Below are 24,783 nucleotides of genomic sequence, written 5' to 3'. Positions count from 1 at the left end.
GCTCATGTTCTGCTTCAGCGGGCTGGGGTTCGCCAGTTTGGATCCCGGGTATGGACATGGCACCACTTGGCAAGCCATGCTGTGGCAGGTCTCCCACATATAAAGTAGAGGAAGATGGGCATGGATGTTAGTTCAGGGCCAGTATTCTTCAGCAAAAAGAGGAGGATTGGGAGTAGTTAGCTCAGGGCTAATCTTCCTCAAGAAAAAAAAAAATCTGTTGGATGCAGGTAAAGAAGTATTTAAACAGATGTGCTTAACATTAAGTACTTACATTAGAAAAGAAGGCAGGCCCCAAGTTAACAACCTAGGCTTTCACTCAAAGAAACTTAAAGAATATATTAAATGCAAATCAAGGAGAATCAAAGAAATAATAAAGAGCAGAAATCAATAAAGTTAACAACAGAAAAACAATAAAAAATGAAAAATAACCTGATTCTTTGAAAAGATCAATAAAATTGGTAAGCATCTTACAAGAATGTTGGAAAAAAACACAAAAATACCAATATCAAATGAAACATTAAACCATAAAAGAGCTAGAAAAAACACAGATGAATATGTATTTATCTCTGGATGGGTAAGACAGTTTTTTCAAACCAGATCTGTTTAAGAATAATACATTGAATTTGGTTATGCACCCCCCCACTTTTAACTCATTTTGACATTTTCAAGAAACCAGGACAACTGCCTCATGGAAACTTTTAAGAATGTGTTTTGTGATGCCATTTAACTTGTCCCTCTATCCTCTGTATTTCCTAAAAACAAGAACTTAGATCTAAAAGCATAAAAAAAGTCAAACCTTTTTCACAAGATAATTTCATAAGCTTATAATGTATAACATCAGAAGACAACAATGTCCCGTTGTCCACTATTAGTGATCTATGATGACTGAGTAAGGGTAATAATAGTAAATTTCTTATTGAAAGGACTTGTTTTCCTTTTTGACTACCTAGTAAGGAATAGAGTGACACTTTGTCAACACACAAATATACAGTCTCTATCAAAACTCCATTAATGATTTTAGTATTCATTGATGATCCCTGCCTAAGTCAATCATTTCACCAGGGGTTGCAAACTGCTGATTTTTCAAAATTCTATTGTTCGTCCTATGTTGGATGGCATTGTTTTGTAGGGAAGAGCTTCTCCTTAACCAAACTTCCAATGAAAAGTCATGATAATTGCTTAATTCTCTTCCTTTAACTACCAATTCTGAGAGCAAGAAGCTCGTAACATTCACTTCCAATGGTGGCAAATAAGATATTTTGGGTAAGAGAAGTCTTTCTCTTTTTTTGAATATCATTATAGGTTCATAAATCTTTATATATTCAATGTTTCAATCAGTTACAGGCATTATTCTTTTTGATGCTGTCCTTCTAGCCTAGATTCCCCCCAAAACCAGGGTCTGAAGCAAAAGACTTATGTAATATTTTAAAAAGAAATCCAATCACAATGAGCAGGAGTGAGGGACAAGAGCAATAAAGCAAAGAAGGAGGGAGAGCCAATATAACAACGCATTTTCAAACTGGCCCCCTATTTAATCTGTCAGACTGAACCTTTTGGAAACCATATAAACTGCATTTCAGGAACATCCCTAGGGTGCAGAAGAGAAAAAGCAGAGAAAAAATTTATCCACTGGCTTTCTCTTCCATTGATCAAAGGCTTTCCCAAAAGGGCATTAATTCCCCTATAGTTGAGTTTCATTCCTCTGTACTTCCAGGTGGCACATATGTGGGTCTTCCCTGTGGACACTGAAGGAAGCGAGGGGCTCGCAGAATGGCAGGAAATAAAGCTGTTTAAGATTATGCCTGCCTCAGAGTTTGCATAGGGCTAAACGAACAAGTGAGTCCCAGAGAATCTGCAAAGATATATAAGCGGTATCTGAAATAATTGCTCAAATTTTCCCAAATTTGGCCAGTGGGAGTCCCTTCAAGATAGCTCCTGTGTCCTTTTGATACAATTCCACTAATTTTTCAACTTTCATTTCTTTCTAGTTCCACAAAATGTCCCAGCCTTACCTTGTATTTCTCTGTCCAATATCTGGAATGAGCCATTTCTCCAAGGAGCCCTAGCTCTTTTTAGTGAGGAATAGTATTTAGAAAAAATTTGGGTACTACGCATATTCATTGCTACTGGGATGCCACTGCCTGTAGACCTCTCCGTGGTCAAAGTTAGGAAACACATTTTTAAAAATCATTATTTACATTGATATCTTCAATTCTAATCTATCATTAGAGTTTTAACTCTACTTCTTTCATTTTATATTCATCTTGCCTTATATAAAAACTTGGTTCTAGGGGCCGGCCCAGTGGTGTAGTGGTTAAATTTGCGTGTTCCACTTCGGCAGCCCAGGGTTCACAGATTCGGATCCTGGGCATGGACCTACACAACGCTCATCAAGCCATACTGTGGCAGCATCCCACATACAAAAAATAAAGGAAGACTAGCAACAGACATTAGCTCAGGGCCAACCTTCCTCACCAAAAAAAAAAATTAAAAAACATGGTTCTAATAACAGCATAATGCTGTATTTGCTTTATCTTTTGATATACTTCATATAGATTCAAAATAACAATACCAAAATTCATATTCATAACAATAAAAGTAAGGGATACAGTTTAGAGAATTTTTTGCAGTCAACTTCTAATTTAACTTTTAATGTACTGGTAAGTATACAGTATATGATTATCATTACATTAAAGAGTTCTAACATCAAAATGTTGAATTAGTTGACCTGTTGCAAAATCAAAACTTCTATTTTACATTGTTAATTCACAACTGAGAGAAATTTCATAGAATGAGATTTAAATTTTTTATTATTAAACACAGACTTTAGCAACCTACAAATGATGTAGTTCCGCGGAGTTGTTTTAGCTATTGAGAAAAGCACAAAGGAAGAGATAAAAATATAAATGATGCATATAGATTAAGTTATGGTCAAATGACGTGATGGTACACTAAGTAAGCAATGATTTTACAGTTACTTGAACACAAAAATGTAGTGGGAAAAATGATTTACCACCGTACTTGGCAATATAAGTATGCAGAATTTCAAATTACATCCTCCACCTTGGCAGTCACATTCACATTATTGAGTGTTCTAAGACTTAAGATTCCATCTTGGTATATATTACTGCGGCACTTCACTAGTTATAAGTATTGTAACTAGTTATAGAATTTTTTAAGGCACATTATTAAATTGATTAGTTCATCAAAATAACACACTGGTGGTTTAAAAAGAGCATACTGTCAACAATAACTGAGACAAAAATTGGTTTGTCGTGTTCAAAAAAAAAAATCAAGACTCTACCATTAAAATACTAACCACACAAATATGTGTTTTTTATAATTGTTATATCTGCAATTTAGTGTTATCTGTTGGATTAAACTATTGTTAATTTTACTTTATTGGTTTTAGAGTTCTTCATGTTTAATTACTGTACTTGTTTTTTATTTACATATAAAAGCTGTAAGAAAAAGTATATTAACTGAAACAATTGGACTGCAAGCGACAGACCCAATTCTTATAAGTTTAGCAAACAGGTAAATTAAGGATCATGTAACCAAAAAGCCAAGGATTAGAGCAGTGGTTCTCAGCTGGGGAAGCACCTAGTGGGCAGAGGCCAGAGATGCTGCTAAACATACTACAATGAGAGAACATCCTCCCCCTAACAAGGAATTATCCAACCCAAAATGTCAAAAGTGCCAAGGCTGAGAGACCCTGGATTAAAGCTAACTTCAGCCCAAGCTTAAACAATATCATTGGAGATCTTTCTTTCTTTTTTTCTGCATTGCTTTCTCCTGTCTTGTCTTCATTCACAGTCGGGCTCTCTCTGCATGGTGGCAAAGACAGCCATTGCCAGATTATATGGCCTTGGTCCCCACAATCTCAAAAGGAGAAAAGCCCCTGAGCCTCTCTTTTAGCAGCCATACCAATCCCTGGAAAATGACTCTGGTCCTGCCAGTTCACGTAACCAACCGTTAATAACTGTACCCATAGGAACGTGTGCTTTTGTGGACTGGCTTCGCTGCTGAGTACTAGCATGAATGCTAACTGACTGACAGGCCTATGAGGTAACAGAAAGGCACTGTGAGAGGCTCACTAGGAAAGAGCTACTTCAAGTCTTCTATCTAGCTTAGAGTCATTAACTGAAATGCTAGGTGAGATTATCTGCACTTGATTTAATTACAAAGCATATATAGTTGAATTCGCTCAGTTACACCTGTGTATTATATAATACGATTCCATAAAAAAGTCCAACCTGGTTGCTCAGCATCCACATCTACTCTTTTCCCACATCTATACTTTTAACAATGGTCCTGACTAACACTGAGCAAGTTTTCCAACTGTGATTAACAGTGCACTCACCCTTGCTCAAACTTGTTGACTGCATCCAGCTTCAAGATCTCTGTTGGTTATATGCTTCTCAATCAAGTCTGAAGTAGCTTCTTACAGTCGAGCATCCTATGGCTCAATGATAAATTTAACCCCTCCAATCCCCTGCAAGACTTCTAACAAACAAGGCAAAAGGAAAACAGGACACCAGTAATAAATACTCCCACACGAAAAAAGGGAGGTGAAGAAACATCAGTCCACAATATGTAAGATATTTTGCTGGACAGGAAGAGCAAACCTTCCTGACTGGGAAGGGAAAATGAGTTTCTTAGTTATCAAACTGGTTGCCCCTGGTTCTAATCTCTCTGAACTCTGGGAGAATCTCCTCTACAAATTATCCTCCAAAATCACATTTGACAGAGTCACTGTGGATGGCTCCTGACTGAGAGCTTTCCTGCTGAGGCAGTCCACTTGTTCTGGGGTCAGATTTAGGGGTCTGGGAGTTTCCAGGGGATGGGAAGTCTCAGGCCTTTACTTCTCAGACTTGAATTTTTTTGACAATACAACTGTCTTAGATTCTCAATTGGCTTCTAATCATTTTGCCTGTTGTTTTCTAGTAATCAAAGTCAGAAACCATTGGATCTGGACCTGCTGTTGTGATTTTTGTCTCTAATCGGCTTCATTGCTCTGCCCATTACTCAAGGCCCCAAGATAAACTGCTTCCATCTTGGCCTCTTCTTCCAAACAAATGGGGCAAACTTGCCCCTGACAGTCAGGCTGCACCCCAATAGATTGCTTTGTATCTGGGGTTGACTGCTACCTTTGCCCAACAAAGGAGAAGGAGCAAGAGATGCTTGGGTCCTCAGGCTTCTCCTAGGTTCAAATCATATCTTTTCTAATTATATCTTTCATATTTTCTTTTCTTTTTTTTTAATATTGGCACCTGAGCTAACATCTGTTGCCAATCTTCTTTTTTTTCTTTTTTCTTCTTCTTCTTTTCCCCAAAGCCCTCCAGTACATAGTTGTATATTCTAGTTGTGAGTGCCTCTGGTTGTGCTATGTGGGACGCCACCTCAGCATGGCCTGATGAGCGGTGCCATGTCCACGCCCAGGATCTGGTTGGAACCAGTGAAACCCTGGGCTGCCGAAGAGGAGCGCAAGAACTTAACCACTTGGCCGTGGAGCTGGCCCCCATATTTTCTAATCTTATCTTCTACTGGGTTCTTTCATATCTTTCTCACACTTTCTGCCTCCCTGCTTTTGCTCATACTAATTTAGCTTAGGGCTGTGATCACACTGGAGAGAGAAACAGACAGATAAAATGCTTAGGAAGTTCTTAAGTTCTCAGAGTCTGTATATGCCCTTTTGGTTATCCTTTCCCATATAAGCTCATTCTTTGTCTTTTACTCAAAATCTTTTGACTCAAATTCTACCCAGGTGGAGCTTTGCAAAACCACATATTGCCCACTTGTATGACTCATTTCATGTGCCTGGGACTTTGCTCATTTACAATGTCATTATCATGAAAAGAGTGGCTTAAAATCTGGAAATTGGAAGTGATGGCTGGGGAGTCTTAAATAAGGCTTCCATTGCCTTTGACTGGACCTTACTCAAATCATTAGATCCTTCAGCATTTTTTATTGCAAAAAGGCAGAAATTTTACAGCTTCCTTTAGCCCTTACCTTGCATATATCTTTTACAACACCTCTAGCCAAGTACATTCATTCATTACCTAAAATAATAAAGCTCAAACTCAAAAACTCTGTCAAGACGTATATTTTTTTAAAAGGTAGGAATCTAATAAAAACAGGAGCACAGTTTTACATATGTTAAGTCGTTAAAAAGTATATAAATATTACAATAAATATAACACTTTACCTTGAAAAAGACCTGACATTTGCTTGTGGAAGTGGGTGTTAGAAGAGTTGTAGCTTGTGGGTTATTTTGAAATACTGGAAAAAGTACATAAATACTGTAATATATATGGCAACTTACCTTGAAAAAGACCTGACATTTGCTTGTGGAGGTGGGTGTTAGAAGAGCTGTAGCTTGTGGGTTATTTTGAAACAGTGGAAATAGGGTTCTCTGAAATCTGCTGGAAAGCTGTAACACCAAAGTGGATGAATGTGACTCATGTAACATGTGGTACATTGAGATAGCTGGTAGGTGTCCGAGGTGTATGCATGTGTACATTTTGTGTATTTCCTCTGTGGCTAGGTTTAGTCAGGGTGATTTCTGCATCCATGTAGTGTTTCTCACGAATGAAATTACACAAAAGCAAATGAGAAATTTCAATATGCTCAAATAGTTCCCTATCGTATCAATCATGTTGGAAAAATTTGTGTTTTCAAAACAAGTGTTATAGCAGAAATTACTACTATTTTTACCATCATAAAATATATGTATATGTTAGAGAATGCTAAAAAGTATTGTGGATTGTTTGCAATTTTGCTAATTTGGGTAACTCAGATGTCTTTTTTTTTAAGTGGAATTTACCTCTCTCTTATTCCCAGTGGCTTTTTTCCTTTACTTTTCATTCATGCTTTTCGTTTCTCCAGTTTACTCTATTCCTAAAGACCACAGTCTAAATTCAAAATACTCAAAGCTATACCTTCAGGTAGTCCAGAAATAACATTTGATTTATTCTTCAATAGCCTTATGCCAATAAGGGAGCCCCAAAGCAAAAAACCTGTTTACTGTCTTAGGACCTTGCCACGGACCCATATAACATAGATATCTCTAGTTCTTCTTTCTCATTATTTCCATTTCAGACAGAATTAACATTGTGGCCTGGACATTGCTTAAAGATATTCAAATTACTTTCACAAAAGCAGAATATAGAAGAAATGCTATAGGAGAAATGCTTTAGAGGTGTCCAAGTTGCACAGAAATGTTGGTTAATTGACAGAATGAAAAACACATCTGCAATTATCTATTAATTGCTAATCTTGGCCAAATTTGGAAATCTTTAAAAGGTCTTGTAATTAACTTCAAGAAGATAGCAAAGCTTATTCTGCTTTCTCTTTTATGCTACTCTGCTTCCCATCTCCTTCTGTTGTTTTTTCTTTTTAGAAGAAGGAAGTTGAATAACAAAAATTAGGCAACACCCCTACTCCCATTGGCTGTATTTCAAAAACACCAGAGCAGAGTCTCCAAGAATGTCATTCTTTTGCTCACTTTCCAGCACTCCTCTGGCCCCCTGCTGGTACTGAGCTGCAGTGGCAGCTGCAATACTTAGCACCAGCAATAAGATCTACTATGCCAATCCAAGTAATGACTGTCTTGTTTCCCTGATGCCAAGATAGGATATATCTATAGCTATATCTAGCTAGCAATAAATAAATATAGCTATATAGCCTCTGAAGGCCTTTATGTGATAAGCTATTCTGAACATTCTTTAGATATCAAGCGGCTAGTTTCATAAGCCACAGAGTCTTTGAATTAGGCAGACCCAGATTTCAAGAAAACCTGATTGTGCATAAGTAACATATCTTTAAATTGGAGATAATAATATAGAGTTCCAGGACTTGTTGTGAGGATTAGGTGAAATAATATGCATATATGCTTGGCACTTAGCTAAGTGCGAAATGTTAGACAATGTTCCACTCATAAAATAAAAAAGCAACTCTAGCGTACATTAAAAGTACCTTATTTCATGTATGGCTGCCCTGTCAATACTCTGGAATGGGGCAGATCCACTGGAGTCACAAGTAGTGTGTAATCAACTTCATTTATTAGATGCACACTAGGTGCTTCAGAGACACACACATTCACACAGCATTCAACCATTAACTATGTGTTTAAGGACTTTTTGTCTTAAAAACCAACAATAATAAAATAATTCCATTAAAGGATTCTGGTCACAGCATTTTTAAAAAGCATAGGATAGACTGGTAGAGTGTATTAAATATCTTTACTTGTAGTGAATAAAATTTAAATGACAAAAAAAAAAAAGCATAGGATAGGGATACAGAAACCCTGGATTTTCATCTAGCTTCATCATTTGCTTGCCTTGTGCCCAAGTCGATGAACATCTCTAAGCTTTCATCCTATATATTTAAGGAGAAATAACTTTATCTATTCCTCACAGGATTATAGAAATTTTATGTTAAAAACACACATATGTAAATAACTAGACAAATTACTAACCTAGAAAACTAGTGATATGGAATGAGTTTAAAGAATAAACATATTCTTTTTTTCTATGACTTAACCCTCAAATCAAACTGGAAAAACTTCCAGAAGCCACTATCATTGGACCCACCACAATGCAGATAAAAGAACAAGGTAAAAAAACACATTTACCTCAGATCAGAGTACCCTAACCAAAAGTTAGAGTTGAGATGGGGGCAAGGGAAATGGGACTATTAGCCATTTGATCTAAGTAAAAAATTACAAGCAATCTCAAAGGTTCTAGAAGCTGCACAGGGGTTCTACAATATTTGTGAGTTTGAAGTTAATAGTAGATTATCAAGGAGATGCTCTATAATTAATGCTTTACTTTACATTTGATTAATCTGTATCTTCCATCCCAACAAATAATTATTGGATAGTTTCTATGTGACACAAAGTGGTTTTCATAATGAACTTCCACCGATCCTGTTAATACTCTCAGGGCTGCTACTGGCTTATACGGTGCTTTGGTAAAAGTCAGATAAAGGGACAGGTGCAGCCAAGCAGATGCACAGATTAACCTGCAATGTTCTTAATACAAAGAACAAGCAGCCCTTCTTCCAGGCAGCTGCAGCCCTGCGCCAACCAGCCTGGCACATGTTTTGGTATGGGGGAACCCGGAATGTGAGCTGGATTTCAGGCCCCACTCACTCCCTTGGCCAGGAGCCTTTTGGCAATGCACAAACCATACAACTAAATGTAATGGCCCTGAACACTTTACCATGGCAAGGCTCTGTTACAACTTTCTTATCACTTCACTGTATAAGATTCATTCATCCAACCATTTGAGGGCAATTTGTTCTTAGGGGATATGGAGTGGAAAAAGGAATTTATATTCTCACAGGGGCTACAACATGTACCAAAAATAACTACAGCGCGAGGCAAAAAGTTATGAATCACAAAGGAAAAGACCAATAAAATACCATAAAAATTCAGCAGAGCCAAAAAAATACTTATGTCTTGAGGAATCACAGAATGTTTCAAAGAAAAAGTGACATTGGAACTCAGTCTTGAATGATAGGTATGATTTGGTCACATAGAGATAGGAACAAAGGATTAGGAAGTGCAATATGTAAATAACAAGCAGTAATTTAGTTTATCAAAAGCAAATGCTTTGTGAATGACAGAAATAAAAAAAACTGGAAAAACAGATTGTGGAGTCAGATTATGGAGAGCCTTTAATACCAGGTTAATGAGTTTAAATGCTAATTTGTGGGCAAAAGGGAGCCATGATGTGATCAAAACTCTCTTTCGTGAATGTGAATTTGGTAGTGTATAAGAAGAATCAAAAAGGCAGAGAAATAGTAGATGATGAAATTAAAGGCAATTGCAGTGGTCTAGGATGACACTGAAAGTAACTAGGCCGGGGAATGAGAGGACTGTGTGAGTATCAGAGACAACTGAATAAATGTGGATGGTAATGAGAGAAGAGTCAAGACAGCAATGAGCTTCATGCCTGTGTGCAAGAGCAGATGGGTAATATCTTTAAAATCAGTAAGGACTAAAGGAGGAAAAACAAATTTTACAAAATAACCAGTTGCTTGATATGTAACGACTTCGAGGTGCCAGCAGGAATTCTGGATACAGACGCCCACAAGCAGTTGATCACACAGAACCAGAACTTGGAGAGAAAACAGAGCCAAAACAACATATCTGGGGGTCACTCATTCTGCCAGTGGAGTACGAGAAAGACTAAAAAGAGAGGGCAAAATTTTAGGGAACACCTACAGGTAGTGGTATAAAAAATAGTAACTAAAGACACAGTGGTCGGAGAGGGAGAGGAGAACCAGAAAACTATACTAACATTACCAAAAAAAGAGAACTTCAAGAATGCAAAGTATTCAACAATACTGAATGCTGTACAGCAATGAGCATCCTGTGTAACCTATAATTTAACTTCAAAGGCCCTCTTTCAATTCTTACAGAGCAAAGGTATTAGGGGAAAGAGGGGTCCTCAGAGAACCACTTAGCTCAAGGAAAGGAACCTTTTAAGAATTCATATTCCCCTAAAATCCTAAAGACATGGGCTTTATAGTCAGAGAGACCAAAGCTGGGCTGGGACCACCAGAGCATACCGCAGTACAGCTAAGCATAAAGCAGGCAGAGGACCCCAATCCAGTCCTCTGGGGAAACTGGTAAGATTGGCTCTGATCAGGTAGCAGGGCTCAACTGCCCTACCTAGAACACTGGATGAGGGGTTGGAGGCTTACAAGCACCTGACACACAAAAAACCGTCAAGGGCAAAATTAGGATTGTAAGAGGGTAAGGATGAGGCAATGGAGGCACGAGCATACATTCCTGTTTCCGTGTTTGATAAGGAATGGAAGGAGAGCTTATAGGGCTAATGAAAGGGATATTTGTTTGCTTTTTTAATTTTTTTACTTTGAACCCTCAGTAGATTGAGTGAGACAGACGTGAGGAGGATGCAGGATGGGAAGGGGATGACTAACGAGGCGATATACTTGAGTCCACAGTAGAAAAAGGGAGCAAAAACATTAAGTGGAAAGTTTAACTTCCAAGAAGAATGCTATATATTTTTCTAAAACGAGAAGGAAAGAAAAAGTGTGAGTAAAGAAACCATCCAGGTAAAGAGGAATGAAGTTAAGAAGCACATGATTGTTTCTATTTTCTCAGAAAGGAAGGACTCAAGGTCATCTAAACAGAATGAGGGTAGAGTAACAGGACGTGCGTTTGAGCAGAGTGAAAACGCATCTATCAAAAAAAAAAACATATAAATACAGTAAGAAGAAAAGCTAAAGGCTATAACTTACGTACACCAAATTCTAAGTTTAATAGTTACTATTCCACTTCTTTCCAAACAATGTAACTACCCTAAGTGAAATACATGTTATAGTTTTCCTCATTTGGAATCTACATTTAAAAAATAGGAAATTGACAGGGACAAACTTCCTCAAGCAAAAAGAGGAAGATTGGCAACAAGCGTTAGCTCAGCGCCAATCTTCCTCACACACACAAAATAGGAAATTGAATAGAATAGAAAATATCAGAGTGTATCACATGTGATAAGAACAAATGTTTGCGAAACTTCTGCTTTAATTGCGTGTATGTTACTTTGTCACTGGGGTAATAATTTACCAGACTATTCATACTCTTTAACATAATAATTCTACTAACAGAAAGCTATCCTGAGAAAAAGATCAGAGATATGGTCAGATATTCAGTGATGTTATTGTAATGTTAATTATAGTAGGAAAGCCTGAAATATCTACAAAAAAGAAATAGTTGAATAAATTATGCTATGCCACCACCTTATAATAGAATATTATAGAGCTATCAAAATAATATATATTTTTTTGAGGAAGATTAGCCCTGAGCTAACATCTGCTGCTAATCCTCCTCTTTTTGCTGAGGAAGACTGGCCCTGAGCTAACATCCGTGCCCATCTTCCTCTATTTTATGTGGGACACCTACCACAGCATGGCTTGTCAAGCAGTGCCATGTCCGCACCCGGGATCCGAACTGGCAAACCTCAGGCTGCCAAAGCGGAACGTGCGAACTTAAACACCGTGCAACCGGGTTGGCCCCCAAAATAATATTTTTAAAGGACATATTTTCATAAGGAAATTAACATGTTAAATAAAAATCAAGAAATGGAACTAATATATATGAGTATTTCAAATTCACTTTTAAATTATAAATATATAGACACAACCATTTGTGTGTGTGTCTACATACACATATCTAATTTCATGAGGATACAATTAGAAGGAAATGCAACAAAATTTTAACAGTAATTTTCCTTGGATGTTAGGTTTATGGATTACTTTTTCCTTCTTTATTCTTTTGTGTAATAATCAGAAGCGAGATGAGGAAGAGAACATCATCATTTGGGAAGCGTCACAATACGAAGCACACAGGGTGCCACTGTTGTGGCTCAAAGGCCTACCGCCTTCAGAAGGCGACCTGTAGCATATGTGGCTACCCTGCCAAGCCCAAGAGAAAGTATAACTGGAGTGCCAAGGCTAAAAGATGAAATACCACTGGGACCAATCGAACGAGGCCCCTGAAAATTATACATTGCAGATTCAGGCATGGATCCCCTGAAGAACAACACCCAAACCCAAGAGGGCAGCTGTTGCAGCATCTAGTTCATCTTGAGGATTTCAACAATTAGTTGCTCAATAAATGTCCTGGCTTAAAAAGAAAAAAAATTGAGTTTTCTACCATAGCATTTGTAAGTGAAAAAGAATTTTTTTTTTTTAAAAAGCAACAGTTTTGTTCCTCTATATTGCAGGCATTTTAAAAAATGTGGGCTATGATATATTTATAATGTACACACTCTACACTGTTGTATTATGCATATGGGGAAGTCTGCAGACATTTGAGTTTCCATTATAACCCCATGGTGAGTAAAGTTACAAGTGCAAAGAAAAGGAATAGGTTTGCTGTTGTCTCAATTTTTCCTTCATCAGTGATAACTTTAATGACACCAGAAGGTGAGCTTTGTGAAGGCAGGGTCCTTGTGTGTTTTGTCTCTGCTTTATCCTCAGCATACAGTAGGCACTCAACAAATATTTGTGAATAAATCTCCAATTGATTTTTTTAAGATTATAAACCACTTTACTGTTCTGCTACTATATTCTTTGTCCTGAATCAAAAAGAAAGAAAGAAGGTCGGCCCTGTTGCCAAGTGGTTAAAGTTCCATGTGCTCTGCTTCGGTGGCCTGGGGTTTGCGGGTTTGGATCCTGGGTATGGACCTACTCCACTCATCAGCCATGCTGTGGAGGCATCCCACATACAAAGTAGAGGAAGATTGGCACAGATGTTGGCTCAGGGCTAATCTTCCTCAAGCAAAAAAAGAGGAAGATTGGCAATAGATGTTAGCTCAGGGACAATCTTCCTCACCAACAAAGAAGAAAAAGAAAGAGAGGAAGTGCTAGCTTTTAAATGATGAGTGGGGGAACTCATTAAAAACAAAATTAGTTCTGTTTTGTTTTTTCCTGCCCCTACAAAAGGAACAGTGCTTTCTCTCTGGATAAGTTCATCTTAGGCTTACTCTGAGATGTTCTCCTTTAGTACTCACTTTACCCATAATCAAAGAGCACTTATGTTGAACCCTATCTTCTAGAAAGTCCTGCTTTCACCCCAATTGTCTCACTGTTCATGGATGGGTAGATGCATCTAAGTTGGGTTTTAGTGAGGAACGAACATGTCACTCCCTGTTACCAGGTTCAGACCAATTAGAAACCGGTGGCCTAAGATTCCAAATGAGAAGCGCTGTGGCCCCTCTACAGAATGTGCTTTCAAACCTTGACTATAACCCACAATAAAAAATATGCCTGACATGAAAACCCCAGTAACAAACTAACATACATGCAATTAAAGCAAAAGTTTCACAAAACATTAGCTCTTTTCACACATGATGTGCTCTGATATTTTCTATTCTACTCAATTTCCTATTTTTTAAATGTGGATTACAGGGGGCCAGCCCTCTGGCCAAGTGGTTAAGTTTGTACACTATGCTTCTGTGGCCTGGGGTTCATCAGTTTGGATCCTGGGCACAGACCTACCACCGCTCATCAAGCCATGTTGTGGCGGCATCCCACATAGAAGAACTAGAATGACCTACAACTAGGATATACAACTATGTACTGGGTCTTTGGGGAGGAAAAAAGAGGAAGATTGGCAACAGATGTTAGCTCAGGGCCACTGTTCCTCAAAAAGAAAAAAAAGTGGATTACAACCCACTCAATTGTTTTTTATGACCCACTAGTGGGTGCAGAGCAACAGTTGGAAAAACAATGCCAAGGAAACAGTGGACTTTCTTCTGGACCTGTAGGTTCTATGTAATGAGAGTATCTAGTCATTAAGGAAACTAACTCTGGAGCTAGACTGCCTGGCTTCACATACTGGCTCTACAACTTACTAGATGATCTTGGGCAAGTTATATAACCTCAGTTTCCTCATATGTAAAATGAGAATAACAATTGTACCTATACTATTGGGTTCTTATCAGGATTAAATGAATTAATACATATAAAGTTCTCAGAATAGTGCCTGATATGCAGTAAGTGCTATATAAATATTAGCTAATATTATCATGGCTGTGCCTACTGAGGAAAAAGAACATGCCTGATATTTAGGTAGGAAAGGGATATGGCCAAGAGGTCCTACATGTCTTCACATTCCAGTTAGAAGTAGAAAAAGAAAACTGATAATCAAAACCTTCTACATAGAATCAAGCAAATGTTTATCCATATTCATTTGGTGCTGCTCTTTTATGTCTAACTAGATATTCAGATTAGATCTCACAATTTATGTAGGCACATAAAAATCTCATCTGTGGGTTAGGAAGATTTTTTCAAACACAGATACAGTCATCTGTTATCTGAATCCAATTAATTAATTAATTAATCAATTAATGGTTAGATAGTAATCCAATCTTGATTAGCGTTGGATAGTTAATTTTCAAATGGTGGGTACCTTATGTTCCAATTTTTAAAATAGCTTTATTGAGGTATAATTTACATATCACAAAACTCAACTGCTTTAAGTATACCATCAAACAATTTTAGTGAGTTGACAGAATCATGCAACCATCACCACTTCAATTTTAGAACACTTCCATTGCCCTTATTTGCACTGCTTGTCTATTTGCAGTCACTCTGTGTTTCTACATTTCATTATTTTAAATAAAGAAAATAATCATGCATTTCCAGACCATCCAAAAACCTCAATTTCCACAAATATTACTAACACACCCAACTTAATTATTTCACCCTATTGTTATCACATACGAATTGCATTTTCCTTCCACAGGGAAGCCAATATGTCCTGTAAGGTAAATAAACGATAAAATGACGTATTAAAGATACTATCTAAACTGGACTCAGACATCTGGCAAAAGCAAATGCTGGGACCCATGAAGGGGTAACCTTTAAGGGAAAGGGAAGAGAAGGTAACAGTGATAAAATACACACCTTTGGGAGCTTGAGAGGAAGATGAGATTCTATCAGAAAAAAGACTGAAAAAACTGTAACATCATATTATCTTCTCCCCCAGGAAGTTTCACCAGTGATTATCACCATGCAGATTTCTTATGGCATGTTTTCTTTTTTTTTGAGATTTTATTTTTCCTTTTTCTCCCCAAAGCCCCCCAGTACACAGTTGTGTATTTTTAGTTGTGGGTCCTTCTAGTTGCGGCATGTGGGACGCCGCCTCAGCATGGCTTGATGAGCAGTGCCATGTCTGCACCCAGGATTCAAACTGGCAAAACCCTGGGCCGCCAAAGCAGAGCACATGAATTTAACCACTCGGTCATGGGGCCAGCCCCTTTATAGCATGTTTTCAATTCAGAGAGTAAATTTTGAGTAAAAACTTCTGTAAATTGTTATGCTTACAGAAAGTGAGAATAGTCACTAGGTATTAAAGACAAGCAATGGATAATACAAGTGCTGACAAAAATGTGGAGAAACTGGGAACCCTCTTACACTGCTGGTGGGAATGTAAAATGGTGCAGCTGCTTTGGAAAACAGTTCCTCACAAGTTAAACATAGATACCACATGACTCAGTAATTCCACTCCTAGGTATATACCCAAGAGAAATGAAAATATACATGTACACAGAAACTTGCACACAGTGTTCACAGCAGCATTATTCATAATAGCCAAAAAGCAGAACCAACCAAATGTCCATCAACTGATGAATGGATAAATAAAATATGGTATATCCATACAATAGAATATTATGGGGGGAAAAAAGGAATGAAATACTGATTCATGCTACAATGTGGATGAAAACACTATGTGAAGTGAAAGAAGCAAGTCACAAAAGATCCCATATTGTATGACTCCATTTATATAAAATATCCTGAATAGGTAAATCTAGAGACATAAAACAGATTAGTGGTTGCCTAGAGCTGGGAGGGTCGAAGAGAAATGGGAAATGACTGTTAATGAACAGAGGGTTTCATTTTGGGTTAATGAAAATGTTCTAAAATTAACTGTGGTGATGGTTGCGCAACTCTCTGTCTACGTTAAAAATTACTGAATTTTATACTTTAATGGGTGAACTGTAAGATATATTAATTCTATCTCAATAAAGTGCTTATATTTAAAAAACCAACTTTAACATGTATTTTTACCCTCCACTATTTTAAGCTCATGTATATTAGGAGAAATAATCTTTACACTTTTAATTCATCAAAATATTTTCAAACAACTATTTGATAAATATAAAGTCTTCCAAAAGTTCTTCAAAAGCTTTCTTTCTTCCTTTGACTCAAAAAGTTCTATTTCACTAAAAAATAAGAAATGAAATTCAAAATTTAAAGTCTATAATGCTTAAGTCACAATTTTTCAATCAGTTTTACAATCAGTTTGTAAAGAAAAAAACAGCTTCATTGTTTTAATCTATTTGGCCCATACTTTTGCAAAAGATGTTGGATCTAAGAAACTTTAGCCATGGATTTTGAAACTTTTCTTTTTCTTTGCCAAAATCTGAACAAAGAGCTCAAACTCATTTTTTCTTTTATTCCATGTAGCAAGTAGATAAGAACACCATAATCCCAAAAGGGGATATTTCCAAACTCTAGGGCCAAGGTCAGCAAATGCCATCCCTGGTATTAAAATTAAAAGGATCAATGAACAGTAAATAAGATTACTTAAATCGATCCTGTGTTTCAATTTGTCCATAGTTTTTTACACATTTTTCAGTCACAACCATCATAAATGTAAGTAATGTTAAATATATTAACAGTGAAATTATACGATGACAACTTTATACAGGGAAGTCTCAGTACCTAATTAGATATCTCTGAAAGAAGAATTAAAAAACAAGAGTTTATTAATATTTCTCAGGGTCAGAAGAAAAGAAAGCCCTAATTAACTGAAAAATATGCTAGCACATAAATTTAGGTATACAGCCATATTTCTCTTAAGTAAATTAATAAATTAGTTTCTGAAAAAGAATATATGAACCCGACAGTCTAAGGATACTACTCCACTTATCTTCACTTTACCTTTGTTAACTTTCTCATCTTAATTAAGTTTCCTAAATCAGCTCCTCAACCAATTTACTGGCATTTTGCAGTTTTATTTATACAACTTACGAATGTGTTAGAGACAGTAAATGCTCTCCAATATGCATTCTCCACATCTTCCTTAGTAACAAAATGCTGTTTTATTTCAGCACTTTGCCAAACAGTATAAAAACTCTATTTACCAGGCTCTTTTGCAGGAAGACAAGTCAGTGTGACTAAGTCTTGGAAAATAAAATGCAACTACAGTCATATGCCACAAAATGATGTGTCGCATATACAATAGTAGTACTATAAGATTAGTACCATATGGCCTAGGTGTGTAGTAGTCTATACCATCTGGGTTTAAGTACATTCTATGATGTTCACACAACGAAATCGCCTAACAACACATTTCTCAGAATGGATCACTGTTATTAAGCAATGCATAACTGTAGAGGCTTCTGTGAAGATGGAGTAAACATATTTTTATTTACTCCTCTCCCTAAGTACAACTAAAAATCCTGTACATTTTATTTAAAAACAGAAAGACTCCAAAAGATAGAGAGAAGGCAAATTGGCTAGGGACCTCAGGACCCAAGGAATGACACAGTAATGAGTTCCTTGAGTTTCCTTCTTTTTGCCTCATATATCCCAGACTTGATACTGGAGAAGTGAGTAACTCAGAAACACCAATGAGTGCAGACAAAGCCTGCTCCCCCAAAAGACTGCTGTCTCTAGCCAAAGGACTATGAAAGGGGCAGCAAGATAGAAGACTTTTAGACAACAAAACTCTGCTCCAGTCCAGAAAAACACTGCAGAAAAAAGTGAGACTTCATCCCACCTCCACCAATGAAGACCAGGTGGAAAGCCTAGACTTCTATCCCTGCCTAGCTGTAATGAGGTAGCCAACTCCTTTCCCTAAACAGAGAACAAGGGTGAAGCTGGGACATTTATCCCCCTTGAACATTAACCAATACTCCCCACCACATCTTTGTCAGTGGAGACCACTTGGGGAACCTGGACTTCCACTCCACCCATCAGTCACAAGGTACTCTTCCCCCTCCCTGAGGGAGTAGTACCAGAAGAGGACTTGTAGAGAGTCAGGATTTTTACCACCACTCAGCAAAACCAAAGAAACCCCTCCATATGTTGTCAGTGGAGGTCACACGGGAGCAGTAATGAGATGCTCCTCTAGACGGTATCAGTGGAGGCCTGGTAGAGAGCCTGAACTCCCTCCCCTGCCCAAAAGTAACAAGCAAGCCCTCTCCTGAGGGTATCAACAGAGGATAAGTGGAAAACCTGGACTTCCAGCACCACCTGGTGGTAATGAGGCAGTACTCCTCCTCACTCATAGGAGCAGTGCCAGAAGAGGCCTGCTAAAAGATAGATTTAAATAAGATACAGAATATTACAACATAATGCACAGGTGTCTAAGTTCCAGTCAAAAATCATTCATTATATCAAGAACCAATAAGAGCTCAAACTGAATGATTAAAGATAATCAACAGATGCCAACACTGGATAACATAGATGTTTGAATTGTCTGAAAAGAAATTTAAAACAGTGCTCATAAAAAAAGCTTCAATGAGCAATTACAAATACACTTGAAACAAATGAAAAAATTGAAAGTCTCAGCAAAGAAACAAGATACAAAGAAGAACCAAATGGAAATTTTAGAACCCAAAAGTACAATAATCAACATAAAAAGTGCAGTGGATGGGCTAAACAGCAGGATACAGAGGATAGAGTAAAGAATCAGTGAACTTGAAGATAGAACAGGAGAAACTGCCCTATCTGAACAGAGAGAAAACAGACTGAAAAAAATAGAGACTCAAGGACATGTGGGACTATAACAAAAGACCTAACATTTGTGTCATCAGAGTCCCAGAAAGAGAGGAGGAAGAGAGTGGAGCTGAAAAAGTATTTGAAGAAGTAATGGCTGGAAATTTCCAAAATTTGGCAGAAAATATAAACCCACAGATTCAAGAAGCTGAGCCAATCTCAAACAGGACAAACCCAAAGAAACCCACACCAAGATACATGATAGTCAAACTTCTGAAAACTAAAGAAAAAAATCTTGAAAGCAGCCAGAGAAAAATGACACGTTAACTATAACAGAAAACCAATCCAAATGATAGATTTCTCATCAGAAAACATGGAGACCAGAAGGAAGCGGCACAATATTTTTCAAGCTCTGAAAGAAAAGAACTCAGAATTCTACATCCAGAAAAAAGAAAAAAAAAATCCTTCAGAAATGATGGGAAAAATCAAGATATTCTTAGATGAAGGAAAACAAAGAGAATTTGTCTCCATCCAACCTAATCATAAGAATGGCTAAAGGAAGTTCTCTAAACCAAAAGGAAATAATAAAAGAAGGAATCTTGAAACATTAGAGGAAAAAAAACAGTAAGAATAAACATATGGGTAAATACAACAGCCTTTCTCCTCTTTAGTTTTTAAAATTATGTTTGATAGTGGAAGCAAAAATTATAACATTGATGCAGTTCTCAATGAACATAGTGGAAATATTTGAGAAAATTGTATTATAAATGTGGGAGGGTAAAGGGACAGAAAGGTATGGTTTAAATGCTTCTCTCAAACTGGTAAAATGTTGACACTAATGGACTGTGATAAGTTATGTATATATAACAGTATAACCATTAAATTTAAAAAACTATGCAAAAAGATACACTATATACATTATATAAATCAAAATGGAATTCTAAAAATGTTCAAGTAACTATAGTAAGGAAACAAAAAGAAAACAGAACAAAAAGAACAAAAAGAAAACGGAAAATAAAATAGGAGACTTAAGCCTTAATATATCAATAGTAACATTAAGTGCAAATCGTCTAAATACATCAAATAAAAGACAGAGATTGGCAGAGTAGATTTAAAAATCATGACCCAACTATAGTCTATCTATAAGAAACTCACTTCAAATATAATGACATGCATAGGTTGAAGTAAAAAGATGGAAAAAGATATATCATACAAACATTAATCAAAAGAAAGCAGGTGTGGCTATATTAAAATGTAAGTAGAGAGAAAGTTGTTTTGGACTTCTAGGAAATTTCTTTAAATGGGTGAGGCGAGCCCTTCTACAGCTCATTTATCATGCTGTCCATAGCGCAGATGTGATAAGGTTCTTTAGGAGTGGCAGGTGAGAGAGCTTGAAGGAGCCTGAGAACTCAGAGTTCCCATCCCTGAGAACTCTGCAGAGCTGCATACCACATCTTTATATGCCTGGACTTTTTTGTCACAAGAGACAAAAATGTCTACTTTGCACCATTGTTATTTTGAGTTTTTCTGTTATATGCAGCCAACTGTAATCCTAAAAAATACAGTAAATTGGTGTGCAGGTTAATTACCCTGAGTCTTTCCTGAAAGGCTTCCTCACGCCCTAGGTAATGGATATAATTAAGTGTTTAACCTTGAAATTAAAAACAAAACCCTAAACATTCCTACCCTGCAGGATCAGCCTCAATCAGCAGGTTGATCTTATCCTATATTATTGTTCTCTGTGACACTAGTTTTACAGCACTGTCCTGTTTCCAAATAGTCAGTCTTGAAACCTGACAGTTAACTTCAACACTTTCTTCTCTGTTGTGCTCTATTGTCAGTCTCTCAATTCTCTCTACTATTTTCTTTAAAATACCTGTCTCTCTTACCATCCTCACTGCTGTGATCATCACAGTCAAGTTTTATTGTTTATTATTAAAGACTTTCTGAAATAACTTGCTAAATGTTCTCTCTCCCTTCCAATCTCCTTTGGACACGGCTCTTAAACAAATATTTTAGAACTATTACTTTCAATATGGCATTCTACTTCTAAAAGAACTATAATAGTTTGCCACCACCCATCAGAATTAGCCTGAATTTCTGACCCTGGCATTCAAGGCTCTCCATAATTTAAACCTACTCTTTCTACTCAACCTTATCTTCAAGTAACTCCTCATATAATCCCATACCAACAATCTCATGTTGCTCTCCTGACTTTTATGTTCCAAGATAATCCCTTCTTGTTTAGCTAGAGCTTTTAAGTTTTGTAATTCAGTATTCATTACTCAACCAAAGCACATTCAAACTTCACTTCCTCCATGAAGCCTTTCTAAAACAAAGCTGCACTCCTCATTTGATAAATACTTCGAAGTCTCCAGTATGTGGGATCTACACTAGGTGCTGGGGATTAACAGAGAACAAGACAAACACAGTCCTTTCCTTCATGGTATTTAGGGAGTAATTAACATCTGCTCCCTCTCCTTCCTCACCACTCGCTTCCTCCATCCCTGAGGGAAGAGAATAAATAGGCTTTAGCATTGTTAGAACAAGCGTGCTTTTAGTAATGCATGCTATTTTAATAAAAATCATTTCCTAAACAATTCTACTCAGGTAATTAACCCCTAAAATACCATATTATTACCAATATGATTAGAAATAAATGCACACACATACACAAACACATTCGTATATACACACACATACTAAAATACATTAATGTAGATAAATTCTTAATTCTGATAATCAGAATTTTCTCATGTGACAGTGCCTATACCTGCTGCAGGCAGAACTGTATCTTGTTCTTGAATCAGGGAACCCCATCTCACTAACACAGTTATAATAGCTAAGAGAGTTAGCCTAAGAATGAAAATTCCCTGTTTCATCATTTTTACAATCATTAGGGAGACATGAATGCTAGTAAGAATATGTGAATGCAAACATATTAATGTAACTATTTGTAACTGTGTCTGCCCTAAGACACTCTGTAAGCTAGTTCAGTGCTGAACTTGAGTATCTTGTTTACAACTGTATCCTCACCACCTTGCATTGTTAACTAATTAATGAACTCTATTACAATTTTCTTTTCCTCTCTCAAAACTTTCTGGCCCTTCAAATCAAAACTCCACAGATAGACTGCACTTACATAGCAAATACCTTTACTAATTTTCAAGATAATGCAAGGCAATTATAAACTTAGCAATAAAGGAAAGAAAAAATGTTTCCTAGGAATATTAGGTCAAGGAAAATTTGGTATTTAAAACTTTATTTCTTTCTTTTTTACTTAATGAACTCATTTATTGGACTGTAAACAACTAGAATGAATTCTTGTATTTCTCAAATTTATTCTTCTCTAATATTATTCGGTGTGCAGTTCTTAGAAGAAAAAAAGCAAGAGCATTCAGCAATGAAGATAAAGATTTTAAAAGCCAATTTTTAAGTATTAAAAAGCATGCTGGAAAAACTCAGTCAAAAATACTTCATGAATGAAATGATACTAAATTAATTTCTAAGAATATTAGTAAGTATTATTCTCATATTCTCAGTATACAGTATTCTTCCCCAGTTATAGGTAAAAACTCCAAAAACTTAATGAAATCCACAAACCTAAGCATAGACATATGGTAGAGCTTGGGTGGGGACAAAAGAAGCAAGAGATGTGCTACTGGTGAAGGAATATGCTATAAACTAGTGATTCTCAATCACTTGCATTATCAAGATCACGTGGAAGGTGGTAAAACCAATTACTGGGCCCTGTCCCCAGAGTTTCTGATTAAATAGATTTAGGCAGGTGATAATTTGCATGTCTAACAAGTCCCCAGTGATGTTGATGCCGCTGGTCCAGCGCTATACTTTGAGAACCACTACCACAGAAAGATGATTCTGAAGCATATCACAAAATATCATAATAAAGGTCACCTGCTGGAAGTCTAACTTTAGTAAAGCAAGCAGCAGAACAGCTGTACCTAATTCTGACTCTTAAGTGAGAATTTAATTCATTGTCCAGCCAGAAGGATCCAGAGTGGGTAGAGGAAATGTCTTCCTCCCCTACAAGACATTCTTGTTCAAAAAGGGGGAAAATGAGAAGCACACAGGGATCACTGAAATCCAGCCAGGCAAATGTTATAACTTCCTTAAGACTGGGTCCTAGTTCCATCTGGAAATGACTCTCTATATGACTCTGGACTGAACCCTCTAGGTTCAACCCCCTGAGTCATTGTTCCTTTTTCATGAAAGGTAGCACATATGTTTTCAGCTGAGTATTTTTTTCAGCTTGCTCCCTGCTGTAGAAGTTTGAGGTTCCTAAAACTTCTTTTCATTTTGTACACTCTGTCTTCTTTAGTCCAAGGGGCCATGATCCTTAAAATGTAATTCTCTTAAAGCTTTCTGAGTCTCCTAGGAATCTTATTGGGGTTCTTTCTATTAAACAAAAGCCACAAGTACAAATCTCTTCAGATTAAGTCCTTCTCTACCTTGAGCTTCTGCTGAAATGGCTGAAAGATATGGATCATATCCTTAAGCTTCTTTAGAAGCCCTATTGCTCGACTGAATGGATCTGTCAGTCACACCATTAAGGTCTTTAGAGGGCCTTTTATCTGACTGAAAAGTGCTCTGAGGCAGCACCTTAGATCTTGCTTAAGCATTAACAACGGACTTTACAGTCACACCCTCAGCTTCATCCTTAGACCAAGTTCTCCTGACAATGCCTTGGTTTTTATCTCGGCTGGGAAGAATCCATTTCTTAATTTTGGCATCACCAGCTATCTGGAGAGGCTGACAATGGTCAAAAGCATCAAGTCCTAGCTCTTTTTTGTTTATTAGACCTTTAACATACTTGCTGTTCTCATATTTTACTATAAGCAGCAAGAATAAACTGTGGCACCTTCAATTCTCTTGACGGAAATCTCCTCAGCTAAATCATTCAGTTCTCTATGCACATTTTTTAGTTTCTACATTATTACAGGTGACAGTGTTGCTAAAATTTTTGCTACTACATAAGAAGGATCCCCTTTCCTCCACTGTCCAATAAGATTCTCCTCAGTTTCCTTTAAGCCCTCACTGGCAACCTCTTCAAAGCTTGAGTGTACATTTACTATCCTCAAACTTCATCCACCTTTCACCCACTAACAAGTTCCAAAGCCACATTCTCATTAATAAATATTTGCTATGACATCACACAAGTTCTGGTACCAAGATGTATTAGTTACTTATTGCATAACAATTATGGAAAACTTACAAGCTTAAAATAATCATTTATTATCTCACATAATTTCTGAAAATCAGGCATCTAGGAGTAGTTAGGTAGGTGGTTCTAGCTCACACATCAGGCTCAGGTTGGGCTGCAATCATCTGAAGGTTTGACTGAGGCTGGAAGAACAGCTTTCAATAAGTCATATGGCTACTGGCTTCAGTTCCTTGCTATATGGGCCTCTCCATAGGTATGCTCACAATATGGCTAACTCCTTCCATAACAAGTAATTAGAAAGAGAGAAGGTGATAAAGATGGAAACTGCACTGTAT

At 37.0% G+C, this 24,783-nt stretch overlaps 1 protein-coding gene and 1 pseudogene across 15 annotated transcripts in view; one reads left to right on the top strand and one right to left on the bottom strand.

The window, feature by feature from the left end:
* Positions 1–24,783, bottom strand: part of CAB39L (calcium binding protein 39 like) — a 148,127-nt gene that overhangs the window by 105,572 nt on the left and 17,772 nt on the right. For 4 of the 15 annotated variants that reach the window (XM_014838938.3, XM_044777178.2, XM_070520642.1 and 1 more), the window contains 2 exons: positions 6,326–6,433; positions 4,364–4,506 (listed from right to left, as the gene is read on the bottom strand). The exons of 8 other annotated variants lie outside the window; for them this stretch is intronic. The gene's annotated coding sequence lies outside the window, so the exon portion shown is untranslated. The remainder of the gene's footprint in view (positions 1–4,363; positions 4,507–6,325; positions 6,434–24,783) is intronic. 3 more of the 15 variants (XM_014838939.3, XM_070520641.1, XM_070520645.1) reach the window with 1 other exon arrangement.
* On the top strand, positions 12,211–12,752 carry LOC106829692 (large ribosomal subunit protein eL37 pseudogene; annotated as a pseudogene).

The sequence above is a fragment of the Equus asinus genome, chromosome 11 (genome assembly GCF_041296235.1).
Source record: "Equus asinus isolate D_3611 breed Donkey chromosome 11, EquAss-T2T_v2, whole genome shotgun sequence".
Lineage (NCBI taxonomy): Eukaryota > Metazoa > Chordata > Mammalia > Perissodactyla > Equidae > Equus > Equus asinus.
Note: the sequence above shows the minus strand (reverse complement) of the source record. Positions and strands in the feature narration are given on the sequence as shown.